Below are 12,345 nucleotides of genomic sequence, written 5' to 3' on the forward strand. Positions count from 1 at the left end.
TTATAAAAATCACTTTCCGTGGCTCCCAGAGGCTTGAATCTTGCTGTATAGCATTTTCAGCGATTGAAGCGCACCCATGTGTATGCACACAGGATGAATCAGAACAAGCAGTATCAGGGCACATTTTATGAATACTGACTTTCTACTCTTCAATTCTCACTTCTTTCCATCACTTCATACTTTATTATCATATTATAGATGTGAATGTAAACAATCATATTTTACGTCAGAAACATGAAAAATGTCATAGCATCACATGATGTCAAAAATATGTGAAAAATGTCATGTTGGTGTACGTCACACAATTGATTTCATACGTTTGTTAGATAAACCACTTTCCCTTCATCCCAGAGCATTGTCACTCGCTATGTAGCGTTTTCAGCGCATGAATCGCAACCCTGTTGCCCAGTCATAATAGGAGGTGACTTCAACACAGCTATCAACTCACCCTTAGACTGACTTAACATTTCAAACAGTTCATGAGCAATTTTGGTATTGGCGATAATTGGCGATTGCAGCATCCAACTGCTAGAGAATACACATTTTCACGACTCATATTTATGCATTGACTTTTTTCTCATCAGAAATTCAATTATACTGAATATTTCAGACTCAAAGATCCACCCCATCATTATAAGTGACCATGCCCTGGTATGTATTACATGGAATAAAACCTATTGACAAACCTATCTTTAGATGGGTTTAAATAGATCCCTCCTTAAAGACCCTGAGTTTGTCTGTTATTTTAGAAAAGACTGGGCATCCTTCCTAGAAATAAATGATTCTCCAGTCATCACCATCTGTTCTATGGGAAACAGGAAAGGCAGTATTAAGAGGTCAGATAATTCCATTCTCTGCCTATGAAATTAGAAAGGAAAAAGAACAAGAAGAGTTAGAACACAAAATCAAACATCTCAAAATTATTAATGCAAGAAACCCATCTGAGGAAACCCAAAATGAATTTAGAAAATATAAACTCCAACTAAATCAAATTATACATAAGAAAACTCAATTCCTCATACACAGACTTTAACAAGAAAATTTTCACCATAATAATAAATCTGGTAAATACTGGCAAATTTAAACAAAAAGAAAAAACAACAATCTAAATCATTAAAGACTAGCAAGGGAACCTATAAACTTACCTGAAGAAGTAAATAAATTCTTCAGAAATTTTTACACTTTTCATCAGAGCAGGACCCAAGTCAAGAGGATATCAGCTCATTTCTCAACAGCATTGATTTACCACAACTTAAAAAAAAAAAAAAAAAACTGACATACTGGATTTACCAATTACACAGGAGGAACTTTCCAATGCCCTCAAGTGTATGCCAAACAACAAAGCACCAGGAACCGATGGCTTCCCTGCTGAGTTATAAACATTTCTGGTCTATTCTATCTCTGCTCTTTAATAAATTGATACTTGAAGAAAAAAAAAAAACTAAATTCAAGATTTCCAGCGAGTATGAACACAGCCGCAATTTCACTCCACTTAAAGTCCAACGAAGATCCAACCCCTGCCATCTAGTTACCCTCCCATTTCTCTCATCAGTGTAGATATAAATTCATCACTAAGGCTCACAGAATAGAAAAAGTAATTCCGTCACTCAGATCAACCCGGCATTATCAAAGGTAGGCATGCATCCAGTAACACATGCAGACTATTTATTTTAATGTGTTATTCATCATTACAACAGGCAGGTACCATCATAGCCACTTTGGATGCAGAAAAGGCCTTTGACAGAGTAAACTGGAAATGTCTCTTTACAACATTACAAATTCTTTACAATTCTTTGGAGAATTGTTTATTAATTATGTCAAGATTTTGTACACTGCTCCTTCAGCCACAGTTATCACGGTGAAAAACCTCATACAGCTTCACATTGCACAGGGGGACCAAGCAAGGATGCACAATCTCTCCTTCTCTATTCACCATTTTCATTGAACCCTTAGCTGCAGCCATCCACCAGAACATCCACATAGAAGGTTTTCATGTGGTATTCAACTCCTAAAACACATCATAAGATCAGCATTTATGCAGATGATATGCTGTTATTTCTACAAAATCTTCACTCATCACTAAAAGAAACAATTAAGCTTATTGAATCATTTTCTAATATCTCTTACTACTCTATCAACTGGAACAAATCTTCCATTCTTCCACTAAATAGTAATAGCTGGAATGTGGCAGCCCATACACCACCTATCGAATTATGTGCAGAGCACATCACGTCATCAGAGGCATCAGTGTTTCCCAGAGGCTGTCAGATCTGTTCAGACTCAATTTCACTCCACTCAAATTCTATTGGAAAAACAAAACACAGAAAATTTAACTGGCCACACTACAGAAACCAAAAACACAAGTATGGTTGGAAGCTCCAAATGTTTACCACTATTATCTAGCAAATCAGATTCAGTACATATATAAATGGATCCACCCTAAACAATTGGATGGTTAGATATCGAATAAACAGTTCAGATTTCAGATATACCATTTCTCAGCCAGACTATCAATTACCATCCTTGTTTCAAAGCCACTTGGTGGCGCTATTATAGTATAAAAAAAACCTTGAAAATGGCTGTGTAAATGGTGTGTAAATGATTGTGTATTATCCGCTGTTTCAGATATACACATTCATTGTATCCTACATTAGAGCTCATCATTTTAAACAACATTTTTTCAGGACCACTGCTGTTAATCAAATCCTTCGTTAAATATTTGAGATTATTTCAAAAACATAGTTTTGCAAACTAGTCCTAGGATTTTTGCTTAACCTCAATAAAACCACTATGGTACAATTCTGTGTACACGCTTGATTAATAATTATTTTAAAAATTGTTGAATTGAATTGAACTTTACCCTTTGGATAGCTATAACAGGGTCATTTAGAATATGGGTGTGGCAAAATACACTCAAAAGCCTATAAATCCTACACGAAAACTTCACGAGACTAGGTTAGCATGTGTAGAATATAATTCTAAAGAAGCATGCAAATTTTTATGGAGATCAGAAAACAGGTGGTGCTACAACTGTTAAAAAAAAACTTTACAACCATATATTTCCATTGTAAATTACCTGTATTGGCTGTAAATTGTCTTTTCCATCTCTGACCTAGGTGGCTACAGGCTTGTTAAAGAATACATAATACCTTTTTACACAAGTGTTAAAGGCCTTAAAATGTGGGCTTGAGCAAGTGTACCCAAAAGCCTATAACTCATTAAGGAATGCTTAGATCTTCTGGAAAGTACGTAAGCTCATGTGACATTTGACTCTGAGCAAGCACACAAAATTTTATGTAGATCGTAATAGTACTCTCTATAACAGTTAAAAAGTGAAAAAATTACTATTCTTATGGTAAATTAACTGAAATTGCCATTATTACCACTAGATGGGAGCAAAGGACCACTCTTTGGCTCATTCTTCTCAACAACATAGTTTTTCTTTTGAAATCCTATTTAGACATCATAAAATAATAACATTACCAATCAATTGTTGACAATTGTTTTGTCAAGGTTTATCACTTCATTTGATCATTTTTGAGGTATCAGGGTTTGCAATTATATCACATTATGATTACAGTCTGTTCAGGAAATGATGTTATAAAGAGGAGACTTGAAGTAAGCATTTTCTTACCCATCATTTATTCTAAGTATCTATATCCACAACAAAATGTGTGTGAAACCTGAAAATGGTATTATAAAGAGGAGACCTGGAATAAGCATTTTATTTCTTGTCATTCATATAAATTTCTAATCTAAGACATAAAATCACCATTATAACCACTAGATGGCATTCTAATCACTAATATATGTCCTTGTCCAAGGTCCAATCAGCATATCCAAGGACAATTTTGAATCTTGAAAAACATGGCCACCATTGGTCGAGCAATGTTCAGCAGCTATTAGCCAAGCTTAAGGAAGGCTAATATTTCTTAAAATTATCTTCGTTGTTCTTTGATTTAGGTGTTTATAGGATTGCACAATATTAAGTAATATCTTTTAAAGTCTTTAAGGGCCCTAAGCGGCTTGAACCCCAATAATTGCTGCATGCAGCTATATTTGTTATTGTTGTTGAAATTGTTGATTTTATTGTTGTATTGTTGTTGGAATTATTGATGTTATTGTTGTTGTAGATGTTACTGTAATAAAAAGATGGCCATTGTAGTTAAACCTAGTTTAAAAAAAAAAAAAAAAAAGACGGGTGATTTTACAATGCCAATATATTGAGGTAATAACCTAAAAAAAAAAAAAAAAAGGTCAAGCAACCCACTTTGCAATTATTTGACCATTTGAGATGGTATGAGCCCAATGTAAATAACAGGAAATGAAAGCTGAAATTCTCATTTATTGTCTCATATTCATCTTTTGATGTCTTTCAATCCTCAATGTTTTTCAATCCTTTTGATATCTTTCAATCCTGATCAAACCCAAATGTCCTTAGTGTATAGCAAAAACAAAAGAATTGGCCTTGCCATTCCAGTACTTTCAAATGGGACTGTATATATTTTATATGTCTATATCCTATTAGGATTTCCCTGATGTAATCGCTGCATTAGACTGCACACAATCACTATTAGCGCATGAATCTGACTATATTAAAAGGAAGCTGATGCATAGTATCAGTGTTCAAGTAAACTATAAATGAGCACATTTCTTGAAATAGCTTGTAGCAACAAACTGGGCTTTAACAGAACCTACATATAGAGCCCCTTTAGCCCCTTTTGTTTCCTGTTAACATTACCTGTGATCAGTCCCTGATTGTATACAGTATTGTTGTCAGTAGACAACAATACTGTATACCGTTTGCTTTAAAAATAATTGTCTTAAAATGTTCATGTCCATTCTGCATTGTACTTCAATTAATAGGCTTTGAGACTACCACTGCCTATACATTTAAGCTGCTCAAGCAAAATTATTTGAGAAGCACATTAAAGCAAATTTCAACATGGCAATACTATTCCATTTTTCTGTACTTCAGCTGCTCAAGTTACAGTTTGATATTTTAATTGAATTTACAGGGGTTTATACTCCATGTCTAGTTATTTCATATAGCACCCTTACATAAAAATATGCACATTAGTGGGAGATCTTTAAGTGCTCAATTTTTTAATACTTAATAAATCAGATTTTTTAATACTTTGCTGTCACCATGATATGCCTACAGTTGGAGGTCCAAGTTTTGGAAGAAGGCTCTTACTGTATACCAAGTGTCATTTGAATTAAAATAAAATTGTCTATTACTCATTTTTTGCCATGCGCCTTCGCATGCCTTGGCAACAGCGCCAGTATTGCTTTTTACCATTATTATATATTCTTCAATTCATCTTTATATATATTCTTGAATTCATTTTCTTCAATTCATTATTACAATTTATTGTTCTGCCATAAAATATTCACATTAACCCGATTCATCTCCAGTTATTTTTAACAAGCATTTGAGCCAGTGTGAGATTCACACTTTTTAAATGATTGCAGGACTCCAATAGGAAAGACAAGACTCAACTTAATGAGTTATTATTAACTCAATTAGCCCAGTTTGTGATGAAAATTGTGAAAGTGAAGCCAGCTACCATACTGAAACTCCAAGTTTCTTGCACTTGCTTTGTGGTACAGCCCTCTGGTCAGGGATAAATAATACCATCATTTCAATACACACTGTATTTCAATTGCATGCACAAATTTAACGAAAACTAGTCATTCAATTAAGACAAAGGCACCATATTAAAGGAGGACTGGTCTGTGGATAGCTGTAAGCAGCAAGTAAATGGACAATTGACTGATAAGCAGTTTCATGGCCAGGTGTGGCCTGTTTCCTTGTTAGTTCATGATAAATAAGGTCTGGAGTTGATTGAAAGTGTTGCATTCTCATTTGGTAGCTGTTTGGCCAAAATGTGGTCAAAATAGCTGTAGATGCATGTGAAGGAGGCCATCATTAGGCAGAAAAAAACAAAACAGCAGAAACTTTAGGAGGGGACATTCATAAAAAGAAGGAATGCACTGGTGAATCAACACCAAAAGGCCTGGAAGACCATGGAAGACAACTAAAGTATGATCACATGTATGATCACAGAATTTTTTTCCTTGGTGAAGAAAAACCATCTAGCCAAGTCAAAAAGTCAAGAACACACTCAAGGAGGTAGGCGTATTATTGGCATACAAGTCTATAATCAAAAGATGCCTTCATGAATGTAAATAAAAAGGGTTTACCTCAAGATGCAAACCACTGGAAGCGCTCAAGAACCGAAAGCCCAGATTAGACTTTGCAAGAAAACATCTAAAAGAGCCTGCCTAGTTCTGAAACAAGATTCTTTGGACAGATGAACCCAAGATTAATTTGTACCAGAATGATATGAAGAGAAGAGTATGGAGTAGGAAAGGAAGGGCTCGTGATCCAAAACATACCACATCATCTGTCAAGCATGGTGGAGGAAGAATTATGGCATGGGCATGCATGACTACCAATGGAACTGCTGGCAGAAGTAGCTAGATGAATTCCTAGTATAAAATAAGTATACATAATTTCTGGCAGGATGAAGTACATAGCACTATATTTTCTGCTCAGATGCAGTCAAATGATGCAAAATTTATGAGTGCACTTCACAGTACAAATGGAAAATGACCCAAAACATACCATGAAAGCAACCTAAGAACTTCTTAAGGCAAACAAATGGAATGTTCATAAATGGCATAAATGGAGTCAGTCACCTGACCTCAACCCATGAAGCATGCTTTTCACTTACTGAAGACAAAACTGAAGGCAGAAAAACCCACAAACAAGCAGCATGTGAATGCAGCTGCAGTAAAGGCCTGGCAAACCATCTCAAGGGAGGAAACTCAGCATTTGGTGATGTCAGTGGGTTCCAGACTTCAGGCAGTCATTGACTGCAAAGGATTTTCATCCAAGTATTAAAAATAATCCTTATATTTATAATCATGTTAACTTGCCCAATTACATTTGAGCCGGTGAAATTAGGAACTATGTAAATAATGGTTACTGCAATATTTTTGCAGTTTACCAGACAAATTAGCATAATTCTGGTCAAATGTTAATTACTACAGTTGTGAGAAAACACTGAAATTTTGATTTATACAAGAATTACACCATCAAGTAACATAAAAGTTTAATTAACATTTTTTTTGCATACAATGTGTCAATAAACAAATAAAATAGTCAACAGGTCTGTGAACACAACAAACAGCAGAGAACAAGAAATCTTTCCGCTAACAAAAAATCTTTCCGTAATAAAAATATTACTTATGACCAACGCTAATAACATTTTATTTATCTTTGATTGAACTTGACTGAAATATATTTAAAGAAGCACCCAAACGTTACCTTGCAACACATATTCTCAAATGTACAGTGGTGCTTGAAAGTTTCTGAAAGAAATTTTCTATACATCTGAATAAATATGACCCAAAACATCATTAGATTTTCTAAAAGTAGACCAAGAGATCCAAATTAAACAAATGAGACAAAAATATTATACTTGATTACTTATTTATTGAGGAAAATGATCCAATATTACATATTTGTGAGTGGCAAAAGTATGTGAACCTCTAGGATTAGCAGTTTAATTTGAAGGTGGAATTAGATTCAGATGATTTCAATCAATGGGATGATGATCAGGTGTGAGTGAGCACCCTGTTTTATTTAAAGAACAGGGATCTATCAATGTCTGACCTTCACAACACATGTATGTGGAAGTGTATCATGGCATGAACAAAAGAGATTTCTGAGGACTTCAGAAATAGGACTTCAGAAAGAGTTGTTGATGCTCATCAGGGAGGAAAAGTTTACAAAACCATCTCTAAGTAGTTTGGACTCCACCAATCCACACAAGTCCTAAAAGTAGATAAGAGAACCCAATTAAACAAAGGAGACAAAAATATTATACTCGATCATTTATTTATAGCAGAAAATGATCAAGTAGTATTACATATCTGTGAATGGCAAAAGTATATGAACCTTTTCTTTCAGTATCTGGTGTGACCCTCTTGTGCCAAAATAACTGCAACTAAACATTTCCAGTAATAGTTCATCAGTCCTGCACTTCGGTTTGGAGGAATTCAGCCCATTCCTCAGTACAGAACAGCTTCAACTCCTCACATGAAATTGCTTCAGGACTTTCCACAACATTTCTATTAGATTAAGGTCAGGACTTTGACTTGGACTTTCCAAAACATTACCTTTATTCTTCTTCAACCATTCTATGGTAGAACGACTTGTGTGTTTAGGATTGTTGTCTTGTTGCATGACCCACTTTCTCTTGAGATTCAGTTCCTGACATTTTCCTTTAGAATTTGCTGGTATAATTCAGAATTCATTGTTCCATCAATGATGGCAAGTCAAATGATGGCTAGATGCAGCAAAACAGGCCCAAACCATGATACTACCACCGCAATGTTTCACAGATGGGATAACGTTCTTATGCTGGAATGCAATGTTTTCCTTAAAATTGCACATTTCATCAATGGGCTCTTTGAACAAAACTTCAAGATCAAGGAAAGAGCACACCACAGAGGAGTCAGACTACTTGTTTCCACCTCCCCCTCAGATGAGCATAGAGATCCCCCCAGCATTGAACAAGCCAAAGACCCCCATCCCTACTCTTACTGGACTCACATGAGAGAAAGATTCACAGTGCTGGAACTGGTACAGCTCAGTGAGAGGACCATCTCTTTATAACAAGGGTGCACAATTAGAATTCAAAGAGGTCCAGTGACTAACATTTTAACCCCCCAATGTTCCACACTTAAAATGTCTGTGCGCTATGATTTGGAGGCATATGTCATTGTATATTTATAGCTCATAAACAAAGTACTACAAACACAGTACTACTTCAATAATATTTCAACAATATTTATTGCACATTTTCAATGCAGACACATGTAACCCCTTCCTGGTGCTGGAAGTGTAATATTAGATGAGGTTACTTCTTTAAAAGGTTTTAATTAACAGGATCCTGAGTATTTAGCAGTTGGTGGTGAATTTGCTTAACCTCTATTTACCAGTAGACAATATTATCCCAGGCATAAATGTATAGAAAAGATTTAATCAAGAAATAACAGCGCGGTGCCTCCACTGAAGAATTACCTCACTCACACACTATGAGCTATATGGGTATTCCCCAGAAACAAATATCAAGTATGTCAAATATATACAAACCTTATTAAAATTAAAAAGTTCAAAGCAGCCAGGTAATATGTATAACAAAAAATAAATTTATTTTCCTATATTCTGTTTTTTTCTGTGCTGTATTCAAATCTTTCCTTTTTTCTTAACCATAAAATATCCCCTTATGCTTTAGTCTCAAAAACTCAAACTGTATGAATGTATAGTAGACACATTTCGACAAGTAAACTCAAATACTCATTTCTTGCTCACAAAAGAACATACCAGAGTTAACCAATGCCTCAGATGGTTTTAGCTTAACACAATTAACAATATAGTTTCGGATTTAACAACTTCAACCTTTTTTTAAAATGTTCAAAACTTTACCAAGCGCTTGGGTTTTCTGTTGGGGCCTGTGAGTTGGTGCACATACAAAAAAAACTCATTGGCTCCTTTAATGAACTGCTACTCAAAACTCTCAATTACACACGCATCTCGAAGAGAAGAATTAGCTGAATTGGAAACAACGAGCTGAGGGAATGAATCCGCTGCAAGCGATGTTCCAGCAGGTAATAGTCGATTCAGCAATGCAGGTTCGGCGGTAGAGTCCCTCCTTATACAGGCGTAGTTACCGTGCTACTTAGCACAGTTCTCCACAGTCCTTCAGTTCCATGGCTGGAGGTTACAGCTGTCCATCTCTCATGACATTAGCTTAAACGTTCACGGGGTTACAGTTTGTACTTAGCCCTTTTCAAGCTAGTGAAAAACAACAAACGCAGATAACCTAGCTGCACTTTTCTTAAACCTACGGTTCACAAAGTTACCGAACTGCTAGTTGCACGCGACTCTTAGCTGAACAAAATAATATTTGTGCCACTACTGTAACAGTACTTTAGTCTACAAACATCGTCACCTCGGCATTAAAACTCAGTTTTCTTTTCCCGCGCTGCTCCCGCATGTCATTCCTTCCAAGTCCTCTTCACCTGTCCTCTCATTTCTCCACTCCCCTTTTCTCCAATCACAAAGGCGATCTCCGATTGGCTAAAAATGCAGTTGAACAGGAAACGTATTGGCTTAGACTATTCCACTGTAAACAAATTACAATTCACCCCAATACAAAGGATTATGGGAAATGCCATTGAATTTACCCAAATATGTAGTAAGCACGTTATTTTTTAGCTGTATTTTGGGAGGTACCTACATACATTAAACAAGAGGTAAAATAAATATGCAGCCTATTCATAATTAAATGTAAGCCTATCATAAGTGTTCTCATTTCAAGCAAAACAAGATTGCATCTCCCCAAAAAAATATCAAAAGTGCCTGTTGGGCAGTGAATGCATGGGGGAAGACTCTGGTGGACTGATTATACTGGGCTTTGAGTTTGCTTATTTTGCGTGCCCTCACCTCAGACTGCTGGGGATATGTTTGCTCAAAAGATCTGTGCTTTGTCACATAGTGGCACTTCACGTTGGTACTTTTTATTAGCGCCATGGTCACTGAACATATCAAGCAGAGTGATTTGACACTCTTTGTGGTTAGGATAAAGGCAAAGAAAATTATAACGCAGGGCTGCTTAGGGCTCCTGTAGGATTAGGTTCAGCATCAAAGAAATTCTTTGTGCTTTTGAAGAGGCTGAATCCTGCAAATGTTTTGCCATTTACTTATTGATGCATGGATCTCCCCTTACCCCCAACTATCATCACGTCTCAACAGCAGATTTACAAAATAAAAACTTACCACTGTGAAATGTTCTGCTCAGTGTCATGTTTGCAAAGTTGGTTCTGCTTGATCATCCGCATTTTCTGAATCTGGCGCGGGCTCACACTGATACGGTAAAACTGATGACATGTTGCTTAAAAGCTTAGAACTGCTTTATAAGCTTTGGAGGCTAAAGCTAACCCAAGGGACGTTACATTTCCGACAAATGCTTGATGCTTTTGACCAGTCACAACGCAACTGGGCTTTTTGGAAGGAGGGACTTTGGAGAATTCGGAGCCTTTCAGGCAGCCTGGGAATAGAAGTACTGCAATAATATATAGTATTTGACAAATAATGCATTTCTTGAACAGTAAAGCATGTTAACTTATTTTATTAAACCCAATAAACAAAATAATTAACATTTAAAAACATTTTAAAAATTGTGATATGACTTATTTAACACCCAAATGAGGGATGAGTTGAGAATGAATTCTGTTGTAGAATTGCTTGTCTATCAAAAATATTCAAATCAATTTCTTCATAATTTTCCTTTTTTTTGAAATGCCAATCAGCCTTCAGTGAATGTATTTTGACTGGTAGAGGAAACTGGAGTACCTGGAGGAAACCCCAAAGCCCGACGAGAACATGCAAACTCCAGGGTGGGAGCGGAATTTGGAGGTGTGAGGCAAACATGATAAATAAACTAAATAAAGTTATTTCTTGATCCATCTCTCACCACTTCATGCTCTGCTGTTTTTAACCAGTTTGAGCCTGTGCCTCTTTCTTTCTTGAGAGATATTATTGGTAAAATGAAATCATCTGCCTGTTGCATAGATGTTGTTCTTCCTCATTTTTAAAACAATTTTTAAAATAAGTACCAGAATTAAAATAATTATAAATAGTAGTTTTGCCTCAGGTGTTGTACCTAGGAATTTTAAACATGCAATAGTGGAACAATTGATCAAAAAATCTCATTTGGATACCTCAGTTCTTGCTAATTTCAGACCCATCTCAAAACTTCTGTTCCTCTTTAAGATATTGGAGAAAGTTGTATCTATACAATTGCAAATACAAATCTTTTTTTAGATCTACATGGTCTTCAAGACATATTCCAATCTTGTTTTAAATCCCTTCATAGCACAGAAACAGCCTTGCTAAAAGTTTTTAATGAACTGTTACTAGCCACTGAATCAGGTGATTATGCTCCTAGACCTAATGGCTGCATTTGACACTGTAGACCATAGCATCTTAATTTCTCGTTTGGAGCATTGTGTTGGCATTAAAGGTACTGTGTTGGAATGGTTTAGGTCTTATCTGTTTATAAGTTTTTCTGTCCGCCTTGGGGACCTCTGCATTTCTCTCATTTGGCGTCCCTCAGGGCTCCCTTCCCTCAGGGCTACATTCCTGTCTTGTTCACCTTATACATGCTTCTCCTAGGATAATTTTTTAGGAAATATGGCATCTTGTTTCATTGTTATGCAGATGATACACAGCTCTATCTGGCTTTGAAAAAGAAAGATGTTGACGCC

This window comes from Ictalurus furcatus, chromosome 4 (genome assembly GCF_023375685.1).
Source record: "Ictalurus furcatus strain D&B chromosome 4, Billie_1.0, whole genome shotgun sequence".
In the NCBI taxonomy this organism is placed as follows: domain Eukaryota; kingdom Metazoa; phylum Chordata; class Actinopteri; order Siluriformes; family Ictaluridae; genus Ictalurus; species Ictalurus furcatus.